A 24,149-nucleotide genomic window follows, 5' to 3' on the forward strand; every position below is an offset into this window, starting at 1 on the left:
AAGAACTCGCCTTCTGATGTGCATGGTCAGGGGTGGATGGAGTGTGTGTCTAGCAGGTGCTGGGGTAATGTGCCGCCCCTCACGCGGAAGTGCCCCGGGTGAAAGCCACACCCATTCATTCACTTACTGATTTATTCCATCACTCTTTCTGAACACCAGGATTTGGGTAGCACCAATTTAGGTATGACGTTATACCAATCCAGATATGATATACCAATCTAGGTATAATAATATACTACTCTAAGTGTAGTATTTTTGGCTAATGCTTATATAATGCTGACTATATGCAATATATTGTTCTGAATGCTTTATACATATTAACTCATTTAACTTTCACTACAACTTAGGGGGGAAATATAAACATCATCACTCCACTTTACAGAGGAGAACACTGAGGCATGAAGCTAAATAACCTGCCCAAGGTCACACACCTGTGGTACAGTTTGGACCCAGGCAAGTTAGCTTTAGAGTTTGTGCTCTTAATTGTTATGCCTTGCTGTAGCTATTACAAACATCTTTTCTATCTACGGTAACATCCAAGATGTCCTTTAGTGACTGTAAAACGCTTTTAGTTCAGAATGTCTATCCTCACACTCTAGAACAGGAGCTGAATAGATTTATATGCTTTTAAAGGGTGATACAGTGAGCTTTCATATTTATTTCAGTCTCTTTTTAAAGGAATTGGTGAAACCTTTATGCAGAAATGCCTAAATCTCTGTTCTAGGTTATGTTATTTTATTTTTTTAGTGGAATGCATATAGATTTAGCAGTAAAAAGACCTCGTTTGTTATTGAAACTCCACCACTAGTTTCCTTACCAGCAAAATAAGTAGATCCACGCCAACTTGGCAGGGTTGTTGTGGGAGTTAATAGAGACTAGTTTCTTGACTCCAAGGATGTTCTACAATTTAATTTTTACTGTAATTCAGCACCTAACCTAGTGTCTCTTACCTTATGGGAGTTTAATAAATATTGATTGAGTGATGAATAAAAGTGCCTGAAACATATTATATTTTATTGCCTCTGAGAACACCTTTTCATATTTTAACTTTTCCAAAGTTAGGACATGTCCCACAATCAATGGAATATCACAATGGATCTCAGCCTAATGGATGTTGAGATGTAGTTGTCATTGCCCATAAGGCTGTGAACTTGGTTGTTATTCCAGGAGCATTCAAGGAGTGAATGTAAGTCCTGGCTGCTATTTGAAAATCTTCCATCAACTTTTCCGTAAAAGACTGTACACCAAAACTTGCAGAATGGGTGCTAGTGGTTTGGAAGAATACCCCCAGAAACAAGAGTACAACTGCTATATCATCAATGCATTTGATGGCATAGAGGATGGTATTCTATGGGAAAGGAAAAAATATGTATCACTCTGAGCCAAAAGGGACTTAGAAGGCTGAACACTGAGTATAAGCATTTTGAGTAATAACTTAGGCAGTTTATTCTCTCTCTCTGTTTCTTTTTGTGTACCTATGAAAATGATGCAAGATAGAAGTACATGTTGAGATGAGTCTAAAAAGCCCTTTCAAATAGAATTATGAATGATAAGCTAGCATTGTGTTGTTAAATTGGCAGTGTTCTTTTCTTTTTTGGTGTTGCATGTATTAAGAGGTCCATTACGTGGTTGGGTTTGCAATAATGCCATGTTGGGCTCATAAAATATGATAGTACGAGTTCAATAAATTATAGATACTAGCTATTAATAAATAACAATTATTTAATTTAAACATTATCTAGTAGATTTATATTGAAAACAGATCCTCTAATATGTACATTCCACACATACAGCATACAAACATATTTTCCCAGTCAGGAATTTTCTGTTCAGCAGTTTACTGCATTCTCATGTGTTTTGCTACCAGGGAAGGGTCTGTGTGGAGTTCAATCCAAAATCTTTGTCTTCAAATCATATTGGGAGTCTCTCAGTAGGATCCATAGGATGATCTTGCCTCCCAGTTTTCTGACTCTGAAATGTGAATGCCTTTAGGAGGCCAGTGGTTCCTAACCTGGGGTCTGAGAATGTAGTAATAAGAACATAAAAGTGGTTCAGGAAACTTAAATGGACATTTACTAACTGGAAGGCAATGAGGCCAAGGTTGAAAGACTTCATTTCACCTTCAATTTTGAAATATATTTTTGCTGGGTATAGAATTCTAGTTTGAGGGGCGCCTGGGTGGCTCAGTTGGTTAAGCGACAACCTTCGGCTCAGGTCATGATCCTGGAGTCCCAGGATCGAGTCCCACATCAGGCTCCATGCTCAGTGGGGAGTCTGCTTCTCCCTCTGACCCTCCCCCTCTCATGTTCTCTCTCTCTCAAATAAATAAATAAAAATCTTTTAAAAAAAAGAATTCTAGTTTGATACTCTTATCTTTTAACACTTTTATGATGTTGCCCCAATGTCTTCTCACTTAGGTTGTTTCTAATGAGAAGTCTGCTCGGATTATTGTCTTTATTCTTTTGTATATAATGTGACTTTTTTTCCTCTGGCTGGTTAATGGCCTTACCTATTAATTCTATTGCCAGTGTTCTTTCTTTTTTTTAAAAGATGTATTTATTTATTTGAGAGAAGGGCGGGAGGGGCAGAAGGAGGAGAGAGAAACTTAAGCAGACTCTGCACTGAGTGCCGAGCTTGAAATGGGGCTCGATCTCACGACCCTGAGATCATGACCTGAACTGAAACCAAGAGTCGGATGCTTAACTGACTGTACCACCCAGACACCCCTCTGGTAATTTTTTTTTTTAAGAAGACTTGACTTTTTAAAGCATTTTTTTTTTTTGAAGATTTTATTTATTTATTTGACAGAGAGAGACACAGCGAGAGAGGGAACACAGGCAGGGGGAGTGGGAGAGGGAGAAGCAGGCTTCCCGCTGAGCAGGGAGCCCGATGTGGGGCTCGATCCCAGGACCCTGGGATCATGACCTGAGCCGAAGGCAGACGCTTAACGACTGAGCCACCCAGGCGCCCCAAGACTTGACTTTTTAGAGCAGTTTTAGGTTTACAACAGAAATGAGAGGAAGGTACAGCAATTTCTCATTTACCCTTTACCCCTTGCCCGCACACATGCATCACTCCTCTCTTATCAACAAAACTCACCAGAATAGTACTTTTTTTTTTTTAAATCAAGGATGAACCTACATTGACACATCATAATCCCCCAAAGTGCATGGTTTACCTTAGAGTTCCCTCCTTATTTTCTATATTCTATGGGTTTGGACAAATGTATAATGATATATATACATGATTATAATATCATAAAGAGTATTTTCACTGCCTTAAAAATCCTCTGTGCTCTGCTTATTTATCTCCCTCCACCCCCCAGCAACCACTGATCTTTTTTATTGTTTCCATAGTTTAGCCTTTCCCAGAATGTCATATAGTTGGATCCAAAGAGTATGTAGTCCTCTCAGATCCACTTCTTTTGCTTAATAACCTGCATTTAAGATCCTCCATGTCTTGTCATGGCTTAATAGCTTATTTCTTGTAAGTGCTGAATAATATTCCATTGTCTGGATGTACCACAGTCTATCTATCCATTCACCTGCTGAAGGATATCTTGGTTATTTCCAAGCTTTGGCAATTATGAATAAAGCTGCTATGAACATTTGTGTGCAGGTTTTGTGTAGACATGTTTTCAACACATTTGGGTAAATATCATGGAGTGCGACTGCTGGATCATAGGTAAGAGTATGCCAAGCTGTCTTCCAAAGTGGCTGCACTATTTTGCATTCCCACCAGCAATGTATGAGAGTTCCTGCTACTCCACATCTTCACCATTATCTGGTATTCTCAGTGTTCCAGATTTTGGCTATTCTAACAGGTGTGTAGTGGTATCTCGTTGTTTTAACTTGCATTTCCTTTTGATGTATGACGTGGAGCATTCTTTCATATGCTTACTTGCCATCTATATATCTTCTTTGGTGAAGTGTCTGTTAAGGCCTTTGGCCCATTTTTTAATTGGGTTGTTTGTTTTCTAATTGTGAATTTTATGAGTTCTTTGCATATTTTGGATAATAGTCCTTTATCAAATGTATCTTTTGTAAATATTATCTCTGTCTGCAGCTTGTCTTCTAATTCTCTTGATATTGTCTTTCACAGACCAGAAATTTTTTGTTTTAATGAAGTCCAGTTTATTAATTATTTCTCTTTCATGGATTGTGTCTTTTGTGTTATATCTAAAAAGATATAATCATACCCAAGGTCACCTAGGTTTTCTCCTATGTTATCTACTAGGAGTTTTATAGTTTTGCATTTTACATTTAGGTCTATGATCCATTCATGCCTGACTATATATATATATATATATATATATATTTTTTTTTTTTTTTTTTTTGGAGAGATAGAGAGAGAGAATGAGAGAGGAGAGAGAGCAAGGGGGAGGGCAGAGGGAGAGGGAGAGAGAGAATCTCAAGTAGGCTCCATGCTCAGCATGGAGCCTGATGCAGGGCTTGATCTCATGACCCCGAGATCATGACTTGAGCCAAAATCAAAAGTCTGATGCTTAACCTACTGTGCCACCCAGGCACGCCAATGCCTGACAATTTTGGATTCAATGCCAGACATTGTGAATTTTACCTTTTTAGGTGCTGAATATTTCTGTATTCCTATAACCATTCTTAATCTTTGCTCTGGGATGCAGTTTGGTCCTTTCAAAGTTTACTTTTGGCTTTATTAATCAGGACTAGAGGAGGCTTTAGGTCTTACTACTGAGGCAGTACCCTTCTGACTACTCTAGCTGATGCCCCATGAATTGCAAGGTGGTGGAAATGAGCTATTCTTGGCCTTTTTTGAGCCATGGTGATGATGCCTCTGATCCTTTAGAGCATTCTCCCTGCACACAGCCCTGTTTCAGGTAGTTACTCCCAAAGCAACAGGACTCAGCTGAAGATTTCACTGGGAGATCTTCACAGCTCTCTTTCTGTCTCTGTCTTTATGTTTTTCTTTCCTCTCTGTCTCTCCCTTTGTGTATATAGAGCTCTCTCCTTTCTGGTACCCTGTCCTACAAACTCTGGTTCACTTGGCCTTTCTGGACTCCCAAATTCATCAGATGAACTCAGAGATACTGCCAGGCTTCTCCTATCTTTCCCCTTTCTGCTGTGCAGCCTGGAAATGCTCCCCAAAGGGTATTTATTTCCCCTTTCCCACGGAGTATTGTTCTGTGCTGCTTGATGTCCAAGAAAACCGTTATTTCACATGTGTTATCTGTTTTAGTTCAGGGCTTTGGATTTAGATAAACCTGGGTTTGATTCCTGGCTCTAGTGTTCACTGTCGGTGTGACTCTATATTTTATTTGTCATTATCTTAATTGAGCATGTTTCCACATCTCTCAAATGGAAGTGATAACACCTACTTTGCAGAGTTATTGAGGGATTAATGAGATGATGTATGTAAAACACACATAAATAGCTGATGTGTGTTAGGCACTTATGGGATAGGTTTTTTTTACATATCAGCCAATTTAATCTTTGTAATTATCTCATGAGACAGATACTATCATTTTACAGAGAAGGAAACAGAACTTGTATTATCAGGACCAGCTTTCAAACCCAGGCCATCTGGCTCCAGATCCCTGTTCTCAAACACCACCCTCTACTGCCACGCTGGGCATGACAACGGTCACTCAATAAATGGTGATTATTATTATCCTTCACTACCTGGAATAGCCAATTTTTATTTGGAATTACATCATGCTGATCAGAAACCCATACTGACATTCTGATGAATAAAAAAGAAATCTTACTTATATGCAGCCTGGGAATATTTCAAAACAAGAGGTCCCCAGGGGGGATACTTCCTCTCCATCTATGCTCTCTCAATCTTAGTATGGGTCTGCACTATGATGGACATATGTGACTACTTAGATTTAACTCAATTACAAATAAATTTAGTTCCTCAGATGGCACTAGTTATATTGTAAGAGCTCAGCAGCCACGAGGGGCAAGTGGCTACCACATTACAGCTCAGATACGAGTCATTTCCATCATCATAGGAAGTTCTCTTGGACAGCACTGAGCTACGTTCTTATCATGTCTCTCACCCACATTGCTACCCCTGAAGTTATCTCTAGGTTCTTCAGTATGTCTTCCTTGTTCACTCAGTAAATATTTATTTGGCATCTCCCAGACCTTGGGGGATAAGACAAGAGCAGAATCACACGTGGGCCACTTTCATACTTCTTCCCCCAGCCTCAACAGCTCCCTACAGGCCATATTCTCCTGGCTTCCTTAGCGATCCACTTTAGCATGTAAGTCTGAGCATATCTCCCCTCTTAGAAGCCTCCAGGAGCACTTCCCCTGATAAGATAATCTCATGGCTCCTTAGCCTGCACCATGGTCCTCCAGGATCTGGAGCCCTCCACTTGCAGCCCTTGGCCTAGTGCAGAGGCTCATGGAATGTCTGCTGCCAGGGGCCCTCCTGGAGCCATGACTCCAGCATCAGTGCTCCAGAGGTCTGTTCTGCAGCCTTGCTCTCCCAGGCACTGAGAACCAGGAGCCTTGAGCTGGCCCCTCACACAGGGGCTGTGGCAACCCCTCCAGGAAACTCTCCAGCCATGCAGTCCCCTTCCTTTATCTTGACCAACTCCAGCTCATCCTTCAAGATTTCGCTCAGGTGGGGTGCCTGGGTGGCTCAGTTGGTTAAGCGACTGCCTTCGGCTCAGGTCATGATCCCGGAGTCCCGGGATCGAGTCCCACGTCGGGCTCCCTGCTCGGCGGGGAGTCTGCTTCTCCCTCTAACCCTTCCCCCTCTTGCGCTCTCTCTCTCACTCTCTCTCTAATAAATAAATTTAAAAAAAAATCTTAAAAAAAAAAAAAGATTTCGCTCAGGTGGCACTGTCCCCTCAGTGGTCCTTGGACCTTGTAACTGCTTCTCTTATGGGGCTTAACTGCCAACAGTTCAACCAATATTTGAGTACCTCCTGTGTTCCACACACCAGGCGAAGCTCTGTGGATGCAAAGCTAAATGGGACTGGTCCCTGCCTTCTAAGACCTCTGCATTTACAGAGGGAGATAGTCCACTGACCCACCAAATAGAATATACAGTGGGACACACAGGATAATGGAAGGAACACAAAGCAGGGAGGTAATGCAGGCTCAAGAGATGTTGTTAAGATAGGGGCAGTAGCTTCTGGGAGGCTTTTGTCTAAACACAGTGATGGCCACATAGTAGACTTTCCACAGATAACTGTGGAATAAATAAACAGATGCATAATAATAATAGCCAACAGGTGTTGTGCACATATTATGGACCCAGCCCTGTGCTAAGTGGTTTTACATGCATCCTCTCACGATTCCACATAACCACCTAGAAGTTATGAATATCGATGCCATTTTACCAATGAGGAGACTGAGGCTTAAGTCCCTTGTCCACAGTCACCCTAGCTAGTAAGTGCTGGAGTAGCATTTGAATCTAGGACTATCTGATACTAAAGCCTGGTCTGTTTATCACCATGCCAGACTCTTGCCCATTATGAGTGCAGTAGGGCTTTGTGGAATGAGTAAGAGTTTCCCATGGAAAACAAGGGTGACAGACTTTCACATGATGGGAAAAGCAAAGGTATTTTATTTATTTATTTAAAAAAAATTTTTTTTTAAAGATTTTATTTATTTATTTGACAGAGACACAGGGAGAGAGGGAACACAATCAGGAGGAGTGGGAGAGAGAGAAGCAGGCTTCCTGCTGAGCAGGGAGCCGGATGTGGGGCTGGATCCCAGGACCCTGGGACCATGACCTGAGCCTAAGGCAGACGCTTAACGACTGAGCCACCGAGGCGCCCCAAAAGCAAAGGTATTTTATTTTATTTTTTTTTAAAGATTTTATTTATTTATTTGAGACAGAGAGAATGAGAGACAGAGAGCATGAGAGGGAGGAGGGTCAGAGGGAGAAGCAGACTCCCTGCCGAGCAGGGAGCCCGATGCGGGACTCGATCCCGGGACTCCAGGATCATGACCTGAGCCGAAGGCAGTCGCTTAACCAACTGAGCCACCCAGGCGCCCAAAAGCAAAGGCATTTTAAAGGTGAGGCTCAGAGAGGTTAATTAATTTGCCCAGGGTCACATAGTGGGGATTGGGAGTTTAAGAATGTTTCAGAGCACTCATTAAATGCCAAGCCTGGAGAGGATGAAATGAAAAATAGAAGAAGTTCTTCTTTTTTAAAACCCGCTTCACTCCCCCACTTGCTACGTAAAAATGAAAAGGCTATTGATTGGGAGGGCAAAATGTGCAGCTAGTAATGAGATTCCCTCTGAAAAATCCTTTAAAGTCTCCATAATTAATTTATTTGGGAGATGGAACCACCTGCACGTGCAAAGCGTTGAAATTATGAACAGCCCTGCTTGAGTCACCGCCTGAGGCTGTAGGGTCTGAGCCCCGGCATCGGGGCCGGGTCCGCACGCCGCTGCTCCGCCGCCCTCGGAGTCCTGTTCTCTGCGTCAATTATTGATCATATTGATCACGCCCGGGGTTCGAGCTGTCGTCTCTTTCTCGGCCACAGCAGCTCAGCTCGGCTGCGGTCTCTGCCCCTGTTCCTGCCATGTTGGGCTGAGCCAGGAGCGGGAGGTCTGGGGAGGAGGAGAAGCCCCTGGCCCTGGCCCGCTCTCCCACGCCGCTGCCCTGAGCATATCCAGGGGGACCACATGTGATCGCCGGAACTCTAGCTCGGAGAAGCCCCTTGCCGCACGGCAGGCAGGATTACCTGGTTTAGAAATGACGCGTTGAATTCAAGAACAGGCAAAACTAATCTATGCGGATAAAGTCAGAATAGTATTATCCGGGCGGGGGAGTATGGGCTGGAAAAGGGACATGAGGGAACTTTCTGGGGAGATGGACATGTCTGCCTTGTGCCTGATGGTCCCCTAGTACAATGGAGGTTTGTGCATTTTATTGTATGTAAATTATGCCTTAAAAAAGAAAATAGACCCGAATTGTGTTTTATAGCCTATCTTGTTTTCTTTCAGTATAGAAAGGTAAATAATAATAATAATAATAATAATAATAATAATAATAATAAATGGTTAGCTATGAGTGCATACTTTATACTGGCCATTGTTTCAAGCTTTTTTTAATTAAAAATTTTTTTTATTAAGACTATTTTTTAAGGGGAGATCTAGGTTTACAGCAAAGTTGAGGTGAAGGTCCTGCGAGTTCCCATATACTCCCTGCCTCCCTTTCCCCCCCACAGCCTCCCCCATTATCAACAGCCCCCACTAGAATGGCACTTTTGTTACAACTGATGAACCTGCATCGACACATCATAATCACCCCAAGTCCCTGATTTGCAGCAGGGTTCACTCTTGGTGTTGTATGTTCTATGGGTGGGTTTAGGCAAATATATAATGATTTGTATCTATCATTATGGTACCAGTTTTTTACTGACCTAAAAATCTTCTGTTTTCTGCCTGTTCATCCTCCCTCTCCCGATTCCAAGCATTTTTTAATCTGTCCAATTCTCCTAACAGTCCTGTAAGGCGGGGTTCTATTACTACAACCATTTTACTGATATGGAGGCACAGAGAGCTTGCCTAAGGCCATACAGTGGCAGAGGCAGGACAGGAACCCTCCCTCTGCTGTCGGTCATCACGCTGCCCAGTGACTCTCCTAATTCACAGTTGTGTGCGTTCTCCCAGAGGAGAGTTAGCGGCACCTTGACTTCCAACACCAGATAGTGGAGCTGGGGCTGCTGAGGGGGAGGGTGGTGTTCAAGGTGTCAAAGGGGAAATGACGACTCCCCTCGGGGGAGAGTTGGATCTGGGGGATGGAAGGGTAAGGTTTTATGTCCCATCCCCCAAATAGCACACAGGTGGCAGCACCTCTAATAGAGGGGACTACACGAACACCTGGGGCCTGGACACCCAAACACGGCCTTGATGGAGGCCTGGCAAAAGTCCAAGACTTGAGTCTGGTATCAAGGTAGTGAATGCTGTAGGCAGTGGAGGGGTCCACCTCCTATCATACTTGCTGGCTTAAAGAGGGAGCATCTCAGGGGCCTCCACCAGGGACGGAGAACCTGGGGCACCTTCCCAACTTTTCTCCTAAAGCCCTGGGACTCTCATATGTATAAGTGAGGGTAAGCTTGCCACCTGGAGCCTGGGATTAGGATTCCCATCAATGCTGATATAAAATAAGGAGCATATTTTATCTGAATGTTACAGAAAAAGTCATACAGGTTACATGATTTTGCAAAATATTTTTACAAATGCCATTATTTAATCTTAACAACAACCTTGTTTAAGAAGGATTGGCATTCTTATTTGACAGATCTGGAGAGAATGAAAGATTACAGCAGTGGATAGTGGCTGAGGCAATGCTGAAATCCAGGAGGCTGACTCCAAATCCATTGCTTGCTTTCTTATACCATGGCATCAGGGGCGTGCTTTGTGGAGAAAAGAATTGCCCAAAGGTGTCCCATGGGAAATTATCTTGATACAATGCTAACGCTAAGGAAGGCTATCACAAAGCTCTTGTAACAGAAAGGCTCAATGACTAAGTTAAGAAGCTTGAGTCACATGGTTTAGTGTAGAAATTTAAAGCATATAGTGTGAAGCAAGAGGAACGGGGTGGGTAGTTGATGTACTTAGGAAAGGGTATGCACAGGGGAAACGGGCTATACTGCCTGGATCCCAGCTTATGCAGAGCTCCTCTGTCCTACTTCTCTGCTACCTCAGATTTCCCTGCTGATTGGAGAGGTTATGAAGAGCAGAGTTGACGTTGAAGAAGGAGCTTGACAAATGAAATGTGCCTGGAGCCAACAGTGTACTTGCTCTATTGGAGATGCCATGGCAGTTATGCCTGGCCCATAATTATAATCACCAATTACCCTGATGAGCAGCTACAGATTTCATTTTGCAAAAGACTTGCAGGAGCCAGAATGGGAGTCACCAATGGGTGGCTGATTTAAGACCTCATAAATGTTGAGTGCCTCATGTATAAAGAATGTGTTGTGACTATTTGGAACCAAAGGCGCTTCATGTATATTTAGAGAGTCAAAAATATTTGATGTCTCTTGGTCTTTCATCCCTTTCTATGTTCAGCACACACATGCTCTACTTACTTCATCTCTGCTAACATGTTTGCACACGTAACCAACTTATTTATATATACTTAACACATCTAATGAATTCTACCTGTGTCTCACAAGCTATTTGCTTCTATACTTAGTTTCATTTATTCTTCTTGTTTGTGTTTCTGATTTTCTCTTGCAGAACTGAATATCTTAAATAATGTGAGAAACACATTCTGAATGTGTAGGAGAGTCTGTGCAAGTGTCTTTGTGGTGACTGCCAAGTAGGAACTTCTTGGACTAATGGAAACGTAGAAGAAGCCAAAGACAAGGAGTGTGTGTGAGCTTTGGAATTAGACTTGGGCTTGAACCCACTTCTGCCATTGACAGGTTGGGGGGTAGGTTCCTAACCTCGGTGACCCTTGGTTGCCTATGCTTAGAGGTCATAATGACATTTACCTCCTAGTGTTGTTTGAAGATTTAATAAGATATTATATTAAGCATTATTGCTGGCATGCAACAAATACTTGATAAATGTTTTAGACCCACATGAAGGATTCCCTTCCTTCCCATGACTTGTTAACTCCACTTATGACTCTCCTGAAGAATCAATTACCCAAGGCCACTTTTACAACAAGAGAATATGATTTGTATTTGTGGAACCATTCTAGACACTGTGCACCTACTATGTCCTCATGGTGCCACCAGGGAGGGAAACACATGTGCTGATGGGACACGCTTTAACCAGTTGGGAGCAGGAGGGAAGCTTTGGAAAGTCTCCTTGGGGTTGAAATTTATAGTGTAAGCAGGAGTTAGTGAATTAAAATTGGGAGAGGTGGAAAGTCTTACTTTAGGCAGGAGTAACAGTGTCAGGGATTAAAAGTAAGAGGGATTCAGTACATGTTGAGGCCCTGTGGGTGATTCTGCCTGGCTCCAGTGAGTAGGACCATTGACGGGTGACTTCCGGCCACACATGGACCAGTCCTGACCTTATTAAAGGGCCAAAGATGGAAGTAGGGTTGGAAAAATGGTATTTGTGTTTATTCAAGTCTAAGGAGTAAGAACTGCAGTGAAGTTAGGAATTTGGGTGAGAAGGAGGAGTGAGAAGTATCTGTGATAATGGGTGTTTTTATTCTATTTTATTTTTTATTTTTTATTTTTTTAAAGATTTTTTTTTTTTTTTTTTTATTCATGAGAGACAGAGCGAGAGAGAAAGGCAGAGGGAGAAGCAGGCTCCCAAGGAGCAGGGAGCCCGATGCGGGACTCGATCCCAGGACCCTGAGATCATGACCTGAGCCGAAGGCAGATGCTTAACCATCTGAGCCACCCAGGTGCCCATTTATTTTATTTTTTTAATGTATGAGATGGTTTTAGCCTCCAAATAATAATGTTCAATATAAAAGGGGTTTAAGTTCATGCCAGGAAGATGGTGGGAATCCAAGATCCGAGATGTCTCTTCCTGGATTCGTAGTTAATATGCATGAGGCTAAGATGACAGTGCATATATTCAACTTTGCAGTTGTGGAATTGAAAAAGCAACTTCATGTTTTTTTTCTCCCCGTGAGGGAAAGTGTAAAGGTGGAAGATTTAGCATCAGCCAAATTCATTCCGATTTCTTCCTGTTGGAATATAGCTCTTTCTCCCTGGTCAGCTGCAATAGGAAGTGGCCTTGAGAGATAGGGTGGATGTTGTTTTAATGTAAATAGAACTTTAAAAGATCCTTCCAGGAAGTAGCTCTCAGACAAACTCACTGACAGGTCTGAGATTTTATTGTATTAAGTTGTCCTTCCTGGGAAAAATGCAAGTGAGTCCGACTACCCCTTACCCTGACACAAGCTTTCTTCAGGAAGGGACACATGAACTTCATTAGGGAAAGCAGAAGGTCCATTATGAACCACTTTAATGTAGCTTTTATTCCGTTGGCCATTTGCTAATTTAATAAAGATTGCGTACCCCTGGTGGCTGATACTCAGAAATTTGAGAAGACAATTGTTGAAGGGTTCAGCAGGGCAGTTTGAAAGAAAACTAGAGATGCACTTCCCAATTTCTAGAGAGGGAGATGTGCCTGGCTCACAGTCCAAAGGAGAAGACCTTGTGGGCCAAGAGAACAGTGGACTCAAAGTCATTGGCCCGACTTACTTGACTTTGACACTTTTGGGCTGTGTGACTTTGAGTGACTCTACCTCTCTGAGTCTTAGTTTCCTATATTTAAAATGCATAGAACAGAATCTACCTCCTAGAACTGTGAACATTGTATGAGATGAAGTATATAAAGTGTTGAGCCTGCAACACTAAGTCTGTGACTTCAAGTGAGCTGGAGCCAGGAGAGGAAAATGAGGGTAGCCTGGGGCCCAGTGGACAGGATAGAGAGCCTTGCTCAGATAGGTGACTGCAGCCAGACAACGGCAGCCAAGAGCATCATGCTTGATGCAGGAGTGGGTGGAGGGACTTGCTGCAGAGGCTTGGGCAGAGTGGGAGGGGGCCACACCTAGCTCTAGCTCTTCTGTCACACAAGGCACATTTTTAGGCAGTATAGGGCATCCAACCAGGCAAGTTGGCAAAACTCAGCACCCTAGGGTCAAGGAGAAGGTAAAAGTGCTCTCTCATGGCGGGGAGGGGGATGGGTCTGGCCACTGATGGTGAGACTGTGTTCTGCTGCAACATCCAGAGAGGGGCAGCTGAGGGCTTCAGATATGTTGATCGCAGGTCATGGTAACCCTACATGTGGCCTATGCAGTGTTCAATGTTGGGACCGTGATGGAGGGGGCCCTCTAGGAGTGTAGAGCAGGGATTGAGACAGTGGGTAATCCCCAAGGCCAGGTATATATGCGGAGAAGCTGCCTTTTGGGGAAAGAGCCTACGTCTGGGAAGGAGAGGACCCTGATGAAAGCCAATTCCTGCTGCAAATGGCTTCACACTCAATAATTACAAGTGAGCTGAGGCATCGGAGCCAGAGGATGCAAGAAATGGTAAAGTAATTTAAAAAAATCTAATAAAGACTTTCAAATAAGTAAATTTATAATGTTCAAAGAGATAAGGAAGAGATAGAAACCATTAGGTAAGAATGGGATCATGGCAAAAGATCAGGGGGTTTTGAGGAAGAACCAAATGGAAATTCCAGAAACAAACGATGCAGCCATTGAAATGAAAAAAAAAAAAATCATTAAATGGTAGACTAGAAATAATTAAAGAGAGAACTGATGAAGTACATGACAGAGCTAAGTAAATGAGCCAAAATGGAGCACAAATGTGAGAGAGATTGTAAGAAAAAGAAGACAGATTAAAGGATTAAAAATATTTCTGATGAAAGCATCAGAAAGTGAGACAGGATATAATGGAGAAAAGGAATGACCACGAGGTGAAATGGTGGAGAATTTTTCAGTTTTGAAGAAAGCTATAAGGCATCCTTAATGAATTCCACAGTGTTTTTAAATGTATGAATAAAAACAAATGAATTCAGGGGCACCTGGGTGGCTCAGTTGGTTAAGTGTCTGACTCTTGATTTCGGCTCAGGTTATGATCTCACGGTGTGGGATCAAGCCCCATGTTGGGCTCTGAGCTCAGCATGGAGTCTGTTTGTCCCTCTCCCTCTGCTCCTCCCCTGGCTCTCTCTTTCTCTGTCTCTCAAATAAATAAATAAAATCTTAAAACGAAACAAGTGAATTCATAGCCCTACCATAGGAAAGCCAAAATATCAGAGAAAGAAAAATATTAAACTCTATAAAAGAAAAACATTACTTATAAGAAATGCATACTTCTAATAGAAAATTTGAAAAAATGTAAAGAAAATCATTATGCTAATTAAATTATAGTCAACTACTATAACTTGGGTGTACTTTTATTTCAAAACTTTTTTTCTGTGCATATACATTTTTTTTTTTTTTTTTTTTTTTTTTTTTTTTTTTTTTTTTTTTTTTTAAAGATTTTATTTATTTATTTGACAGAGAGAGACACAGCGAGAGAGGGAACACAAGCAGGCGGAGTGGGAGAGGGAGAAGCAGGCTCCCTGCAGAGCAGGGAGCCCGATGCGGGACTCGATCCCAGGACCCTGGGATCATGACCTGAGCTGAAGGCAGTCGCTTAACCAACTGAGCCACCCAGGCGCCCTGTGCATATACATTTTTGAAGAAAGCTTGATTCTTCAAGTATACATAGTTTTATGTCCTGCTTTTTTACATCGAATGTATCATGAATTATCCAATATTATTTTTAGAAACAATTTTAATATTGAAAAGTCTCAAACTTACAGAAATGTTTTGAGAACAGCAAAATAAAACTTCTCTTCCAAACCATTTGAGAAAAAGTTGCCTCTGAGGTTCCATCACTTCCAAATACTTTACTGTTTTTTTTTCCTACAAATAAGGACATTTTCTCATAGAGCCACAGTACAGTAGCTAGAGGCAAGATATTAATATTAATGTATATTAATCCTCAGATCCCACTCAAGTTTTGCCAATTCAAATAGATCTAGCTGGTTCAGAATCATGCCTTGATATTAAATTGTCTGTCTGGCCCAGCACTTCAGTCTCATCCTGACTTTCATGGCCTTTATACTTTTGAAGACCAAAAGCTACTTGTTACACATGATGTCCCTCAGTTTGGGATTTACTGATATTTCCTTATGATTAGATTCAAGTTTTAGTTTTTTGGTAGAAATATCACAAAAGTGATGTTAGCCTAGCAAGTGGCACACAATTTCAATTTGTCCTATAGCTGACGATGCTCACTTTGACCATTCGATTAATGCATCGTCTGCCAGCCTTCTCCCCAATAACGTCACTCTTTTCCTTTTATAATTAACAAGCATTTGATGGGGAGGTATTTTGAACTATGTAAATATTTCATTCCTCACCAAACTACTCTCTCTAGTTCTCTTTATTTATATCAGATGGACTCATGGTTTCCTATTTTATTTAATGAGTGTAAATCTATTACTATCATTTTTCTTTGGATGCTCACATTTTCCCAGATTTGGCCAATGGTATCCCTTCAAGCTTGGTTCTATGTCCTTTGACATGTTCCCATCATTACTGGATCATTTCCTTACTTTTTGGAACAATGAGGTGTTCCAGATACACCTTGAACTTTTTTTCTCCAGTCCTGGAGCCAGCCACTTCTTCAAGGAGCCCTGATTCCTTTTACTGGAAAATGATATTTAGAAACCTCTATCTAGACACTAGGTGTTTTCATTGGTATTGGGATATTGCTGTTCCCATACACTTCCAGTGGATGCAGCAAGGGGATATATATCTATATCTCTCTATTTCTATATCTATAGTCTCTTATATAGTCATATTTATATCTATCTATTATCTGTCTACCTCACACTTTTTTTTATCCATTCATCTATGAATAAATGTTTGGATTGCTTCACCATTTGGTTATTGTGAATAATGCGGGTGTCTCATTTTTGCTTTTATTTACATTTCCTTAGTGATTGGCAGTGTTGAACATCTTTTCATGTGTTTATTGGACATTTGTATATCGTCTTTGGAGAAATGTCAAGTTCTTTGCCCATTAAAAATTTTTATTGTTGTTGTTGAGTAGTAGGAGCTCTTTATATATTCTGGATATTAATCCCTTATCAGATTTATGATTTATAAATATTTTCTCCCATTGCATGGATTACCTATTCATCCTGTTGATAGTGTCCTTTGATGCAAAAAAGTTTTTAATTTTCTTAAAGTCTTATTTATCTATTTTTACTTTTATTTTCTATGCTTTTGGTGTCATATCCAATAAGTCATTGCCAAATCCAATGCCATGAAACTTTTGCCCTGTTTTCTTTTAAGAGTTTTTAATTTTAGCTCTTTCACTTAGCTCTTTGATCCATTTTTTGAGTCAACTTTTGTATATGGTGTAAAGTATCCCATATTACTTCAAACTCTTTATAAACATAATTTAAGAGATGAGCAAAGTTATCTTAAAAATTGCTTTATTTTTGGACCTTCAGGATGCTTACCTATTTTTGCTTTTATAATTTTATTACAAGAGAAACTCAAACATTTTCTGAATTTTGTTTGTTTCCTAATATCTGAGCTAGTGGTGGGAGACAACGTGGCTCAGTTGAAGAAAGCAGAAAGAACAGAGAATGGGAATGTCAGTGATGGTTGGAGGGAGGGAAGAAGAGGGTATCTAAATCTCCTTTAGTATCAGCTGGTAACAACCATGTCCCCTTCCATCCTGCAGCTTCCTCCTTTAGTCACTGCCTGTTCCTGATTCACAGGCAGCTTACAGAATTTTACTCTCCAATGAGAATGACTTTATTCACCCATTATTATTTTGTGGCCATATTGCAAGCCATTGGTCCTCTGGGTGGTGCCAGTGGTTTTGTCAGAACCCAGAGGATCAAGGCCACTCAATAATAGCCACCCCTTGAGCTGTTAAGCAGGGAGATGAGCACTGCTGGAGAGGAAATGGCATCCATTATTTAGCCCATGATCTAGGGTAATGATTTTTCCCTAAGACATCACCCAATTAGAGTGCTTAAGGATGTTCAATTGTAACTGCTTGCCATTCTCTGATTGATTTGAGAAATAAAAAAAATTGCTCATTTCAGACTTCCGCTATAAAGAGAGGTCAGAGAAGAAAATCATGGACTATTAGAGCTTGAAGGACGTTAGAGATATTATCTAGGTCAGTGTTTTTCAAACTTTTTTAGCACTAGGTTTTTTATATAAGGGCGATCAGTCATAGTGTGATTGATTGTGATATATGATCAATCCCAGTAAATAAAAATGAAAAAAAGCTTATGCTTAAATTTCTCTCCTCCTTCTGCTGAGAAACCCTCTATCTAGTTTAACACCCTCAAACTGAGACCCTGAGAAAGGAACTAATGGGTTCAGAGTCACCCAGCTTGTGATTGGTGAGTATAGGGACAAAAATCATGTTTTCAATTCTTAGATCAGGACTCCTTAAACCAGGCAAGACATGGCATACTGTTCTGAGGTATTTTGTTCTTCCGGGGCAAAGATGAGAATGAAAAAGAAGCAAATTAATCTGGTACCTTGAGGATATCATCCCAACTCAGCAGGGAGTATGGCTTAGCTAAAGGCCATATAGCTATTCCTGGTCAGGGTTGTGAGGAGGAGGCCTCCTGGTGGGGGCTGTCTAAGGGTGCCTCAGGGGTCAAAAGCAAGGCACCTCCAAGGACTGGGGATGAGAAACACTAGGAAAACAATGCAAACTGGCCTGAACTGGAGACATGGACAAGCAGATAGAACATTCCATTCATTGGAGTTTCCACTAGAATTGCAATTGTAAAAGGCAGGGGCTTCATGACCTCCCTTCTGTGGGCTGTCAGTGAGTTGGGTGGTAGGAAACCCCTGGTTCTCCTGGTGGGAAGAAGCAGCCCTCCCACCATGACTGCCACTTGCTTGGAGGTTGATAGTGTGGTGCTGTGGGAATAGAAAAACGATGTGAGGGGAGGGAGGGTAGAGAGGGAAAGGTTTCTGAGCCTCTGTGATGCTTGACAAACTCTTGGCATAGAAAAGAATATCTCCTTGGGCTAAATCTTAGTGGAGAGAGTTGGGGGACATTTAGTGCTGGAGAAGAGAGTTTTTAGGAGTCACTGTCAGAGAGAGAATTTTTCTGGAGTCTGCTGCTGGGTGAGGGGGAGAGATGGCCTTAGGAGAGAAACTGACCATGAGAAAACTCTACTCAAAGGACAGCTAAAATATTTTCTGTGCACTGTTCTTTTTTGCCATTTCCTCAAGAGTCTGAGTAAAGATTTAAATTGGTTTAGAGCAGTCTTTTGGATTGTTGGACTCTGATTCTTTGAAACACAGAAATTACAACATGCATGGTCTTTAATTGTACTTGGAATACTTGTGGATGGTGACCTGAAGGAGACAGGAAGGCACCTAAGGCAGAGGACCTTGGCTATACTCCAGTGGAAGGAATGATTACATCTACTGAAGCAATGAGTTAAACTTGACGTGTCTGATCGGAAACCTATGAAAATAAGGTGTTGGGGGGGCTTGTGATCATCTGTCCCTGCTCACAACTGACAGCTAAGTGAGTGATGGACATGTTAAGACACAGGTAGTAGTCTCTTTGTTGGCCTGTCAGTGTCATCCTATTGGGGTTCTCTCAATTCCCAATCCTGAGTTTCCTCTGGAATCCAGAACCCTAGTTTTTTTTTTTTACCCACTCTGCCTTGGGCTTATGTTATAATGTGGAGCGATTGATATCCTCTGTTCTGGTTGCTCCATGCCCATGTAGGTCTAGTTGTTAAATATTTAGAATATCACCCCCGGTTTATCCTACTTTACCAAGTGTGCTTGGTGAAAAATCTATCCTCATGGTGAACATATGAGATGAACATTCTGTTGCAAAAGATTTTTAAATCTGTGTATGTGGGCTGTGATTGGGAGGTGGGGGTTACTTAAACTGGCAGACTAGATTTGTGGGAAGACTGTAGGCCACATGTCTATGTTTAGTCTTTGAGTTCTTGCTTAGCAGGTTTTGGTTTCAAGACCTAGTTTCCAAAGGAAAATATGAGTGTCTCAGTAGCCCCTCTAAGTGATAAATATTATGAACAACTTTTGCATCCATTACATTTTTTCCTCATCTATTCTGTATTGGAAATTATACTAGAGATAATGGAAAATATAACTGCACACAGTGGGTACTCAGACAAGTTTGCCAAATTCATGGTTGAGTTTTCCTCAAGGGGGTTGTTTTTTGGATTAGATAGGATTCTTGATTGCAAGTGACAGAAATTCTACTGTGACTAGTTCAGGTAAAAAGGAAATTTTATTTTCTTGTGTAGATGAAAAGGAAGAGGTAAGGCTTGGGACAACTGAAGCCAGGGACCTTTCTTTGGGCTTGACTTCTTTCTGAATGTCAGCTTCTTTGTCCCCATATTTTGCATAAGAGATGAGGTATTACTAATTAGTAGTTGAAAAAAACCATTCACACGATGTTCAGTAAGTATTTATCGAGCCCTGATTAGGTCGTAGCCATTGTGCAAGTTTGCTTTATGAAAATTTAAAAAATTTCTTATAGTTTGGCTCTGGCAAGCTTTGCCTTTAATTTCCTATATTAGTCATATTAAGATAAGTGATACTGCATTAATAAAACACTGCTATTTCTTAGTGGCTCAAGAAACCAAGGTTTGTTTTTTGCTTGCTCAAGTCCATTGAGCTTCTGGATAATTCTCTAGGACAAAGCATCAATATTGTGGCCCCTGCGTCTCATCACAAGGCCTCTGATTTCTGTATGATCACCTCAGCAGGGGAAGGGAACACAGAGAGGGCTCACCAGCAAATAAGCACTTCAATGCAGACTTGTCATATGACACCACCTAACCTACAAAGAAGGTAAGGAAATATAATCCTTCTATGTCTGGAAGAAGAAACCTAGATATGAGGCACACTAGAACTCCACTGTATTTCTGGAGTAGGATACTTGCTTCTGTCCTTCCTTCCCTCTCTCTCCCTGTTTTCTTCCCTCCCACTTGTCTTCAGGATTGGCTTTACAATTAGCCTTGGACATGACTCCCAGAGACACTGAGTAACTGACCATTATTTTAGTTCCACAGCTCCGATTTCAGAAAGTGTAACATCTGGACCAGGCTGCATTAGCCTGGGGTGGCTGAGGGTGATTAATGACTGTGTTTGTGTTTGACACACAGTACTGTACCACATTTTCAATCATACTGTGTATTGCATAACTCTAAGATTGATGGGGCACACCTCCTCCAGGTGCAGTGGTCTCTAGGAGACATCCAGATCTGCTGCAGGCTGGTGCAGGGGTAGCTAAACTGCCAGAAAGTCAGATTTCTTTAGCAGTTGTTCAAGTCTGAAATCCAAAGTGTTTGGAAAGCCTTTCAGGAAATATGATGCATTTTCAAGCCTTTTTTGCATGGTTGAAGTCTCCTGTGTATGATGTCAAATTAATTATGCATTTTTTGTTGCTTTGAAGTGATAATTTCTCAGATTATCTTGGCAACTTCTTCATCTGATGGGAGGAGATCTGTGTGTCACCCCTCAATTGTTTGAATTATTTCAAACCCTACTCCCGCATGGTCCTCTGGGGTTGTCAAAGGAAGCAAAAGAGGCACAAAACCATATTATTCTCAACACCTCAAAGAAACTCACCTCTGTGGCTGCCCATCATTAGGTGGCACAGACACATGAAACTATAACATTTATTTTCTTTTGTTAGGAATATATTGGCAGAATAACATAATGGTTAAAAAATGGCTCCTACAGTCAGGCCTCAGTTTTGATCATGGTTTTGCCACTCACTGTGTGATTTGGGGGATATAGCTCTTTGTGCTTTGACTTTCTCGGTGATAAAATGGGAACAATAAGAGTCCTGATCTCAAGGAATTGTGAGTCAATGCAGAGAAAGCACTTAGTATAGCACACAGTGGTTAGTAAGTGCTCAATTCACATTGACTTTCAGTATTAATAATCTTATGCTGTTCATACAGAGGATAGATGTTAATCCTTGTTTTTGTTTAATAAAACTTTGGAAAATGAATCTTTCCTTAAGAAACAGCATTTATTTATTAGTTTGAATCTGTCAAAACCTGAGGTGTAAGTAGGAGATATCAAAATAGGGCTTTTGGTGGTACACTTGATCTTAGCCAAAAGGCCGAGAAGCGATAGGGGCTTTTGGTGGTGAAAAAAAGATTAGGAATCAGTGTCCCATAATAAAGCAGAGGTTGCAAACTAAAGCGCACGGATGCATGTGGCCTGCAAACAGGAGTCTGATGTGAACAACGTTTATTTTGGGTTAAATGTGATTTAGCGCTAATGTTTAAGAAGCAAAAGATTCCACATAAAAATTAGCATCTTCAGGGTGCCTGGGTGGCTCAGTTGGTTAAGCACCTGCCTTCAGCTCAGGTCATGATCTCAGGGTCCTGGGATAGAGCCCTGGGTTGGGCTCCCTACTCAGTGTGGAGTCTGTTTCTGCTTCTCCCTCTGTCCCTCCCACTGCTCGTGCCCTCTCCCTCTCTCCCTCTCTCAAATAAATAAGCAAAATCTTTTAAAAAAATTAGCATCTCCTTTCTGGCTTGTATCTGGACCTTTTTACTGTTTTATTCAACATGTCTATGGAAGGCAGAATAATGGTCCCCGAAAGATGTCCATGTCCTAATTCCAGGAACCTGTGAATATGAGTGGTTACACGTCAAAGGGAAATGAAGGTTGTAAATGGAATTAGGGTTACTGTTCACCTGACCTTAAAAGAGGGAAGTTTTCCTGAATTGTCTGGGTGGGCCCAATGTCATCACAAGAGTCCTAATACACGGGAAAGGAAACGTGGTTGTGAAGAATGGTTTGAGAATCGCACTGTTGCTGGCTTTGAAGGTGGAGAAAGATACCCTCAACCAAGGCATGTAGAAGCCTCCAGAAGCTGGAAAGGCAAGAACACAGATTCTTCCCTGGACCCTCCAGAGAGAAACACAGCCCTGCCCATGCCTTGATTTTAGCCCAGTGAGGCCTGTGTTGGACTTCTGACCTCCAGAGCTGCAAGACAACAAATTTGTATTGTTTAAGCAATTAAGTTTATGGTAATTTGTTATAGCAATAATAAAAAACGAATACACTGCCGGTATCCCTGTAGGAAAAAACTATTTTTGCCCATTCTTAATCTTCATGTTTTGTATGTAATTCTTTTGAAGTCCTTCGTGATCCTGGCAAAGTCACTCAGCTGAACAGAGCTACAGAAGAAGCTCCCGGCTTCCCTACTGGAAAACGTAGATCAGTAAGAATGCCTTTGATGTGAGGTATGTGTGTTGGCAACTGTAAAGGACTTTCAGCTGTACAAGAGAATGGTACTTTCAATATTTAAGATAGTATTAAGTGATAATAATTACTGTGGAATGTTGTATTCCCTACTGTTGCGATTTTAGCACTGGATTTTCATGAGGTTTGCAAGAGTTCAGCATTTTTCTCAAAGACAGATTGGCTGGCTTGCTGGGTAATGTCAGTTGGAGGGGAAGATCTTATCTGAGAAGGTGTGTTTTATTTGTCTGTGCATAAATGACCATGGAGACCTTGGAAGGCATGAGGGCTGAGAAAGTCAGGAAGAAACAGAATTATTCCAAAGAGACCCTGGAGCAAGGGGGAGAGGCCGTTGGGAGCAGACATGATGGGGACTCAGACATGCATTAGAAACATGGACGGACATGAGTCCTATGGGAAGAGCTGCAACCAGGGCACCTTTGGGAGTGGAATTCTGATACCAATTCCAATTGTGTGTTTTTGGTTTTTTTTTTCACACTGCCAAGCAATTCTCTGACACCAGCTGTGTGTCCTACAATTCAACTCAATTTTGATGCTATCCACTTGGAGATAGTGTCAGATCCCACAGGATAAAGGCTCAATCTTACAAGACTGCCCCACGCCCCGGTCCCTTTCAGATGTCAATTGCAAGTCCAGGTGGTCACCCATGCTTCTGACAGACCAGCTATAGATGGGAAGTTCCCCATCCTTGGGTTCGATTATTTTGCTACAGTGGCTCACATTACTCAGAGAAATATTTTACTTACTAGATTACCAGTTAATTTAAAGGATATAACTCAGGAATAGCCAGGTAGAAGAGATGAGTAGGGTAAGGGCAGGAAGCTTTCAAAACCTCTCCAAGGTGCGCCATTCTCTCTGAATCTCTACCTGTTCAGCCATCCCAAAAGCTTTCTGAACTTCATCCTTTTGGGTTTTTTTATGGAGCCATCACTACATGGGCATGATTTATTAAATCATTGGCCACTGGCAATAAATTCAACCTCCAGCCCCCTCTCCTCCTTGGAGATTTGTGGGGCAGGGGGACTGAAAGTTCCAACCCTCCAATCACATGGTTGACTCCCCTGGCAACCAGCCTTCATCATTAGCTGGGGTCCAAAAGTCACCTCACTGACATAACGACAGACACCTTTATGGCTCTCATCACTTAGGAAATTCCCAGGGTTCTAGGAGCTCTGTTTCAGTAATAGGATGAAGACCAAATGTGTATTTCTTATTATAGATTACAGTATCATAAGACAATTTAAGAAAAGTCTCTTCCTCCAGGTGGATGCATGCCCACCTGGCATGTATCTTGGGGAAGGAACATGTTGGGGTTTCAATACCCCCACCCCCAGAAATTTGGGGGTAGGGCCTAGGTTCCAGAAATGGACATGGAAACCCTGACTTTTGGAG

This window comes from Neomonachus schauinslandi, chromosome 2 (assembly GCF_002201575.2).
Source record: "Neomonachus schauinslandi chromosome 2, ASM220157v2, whole genome shotgun sequence".
Taxonomy (NCBI): domain Eukaryota; kingdom Metazoa; phylum Chordata; class Mammalia; order Carnivora; family Phocidae; genus Neomonachus; species Neomonachus schauinslandi.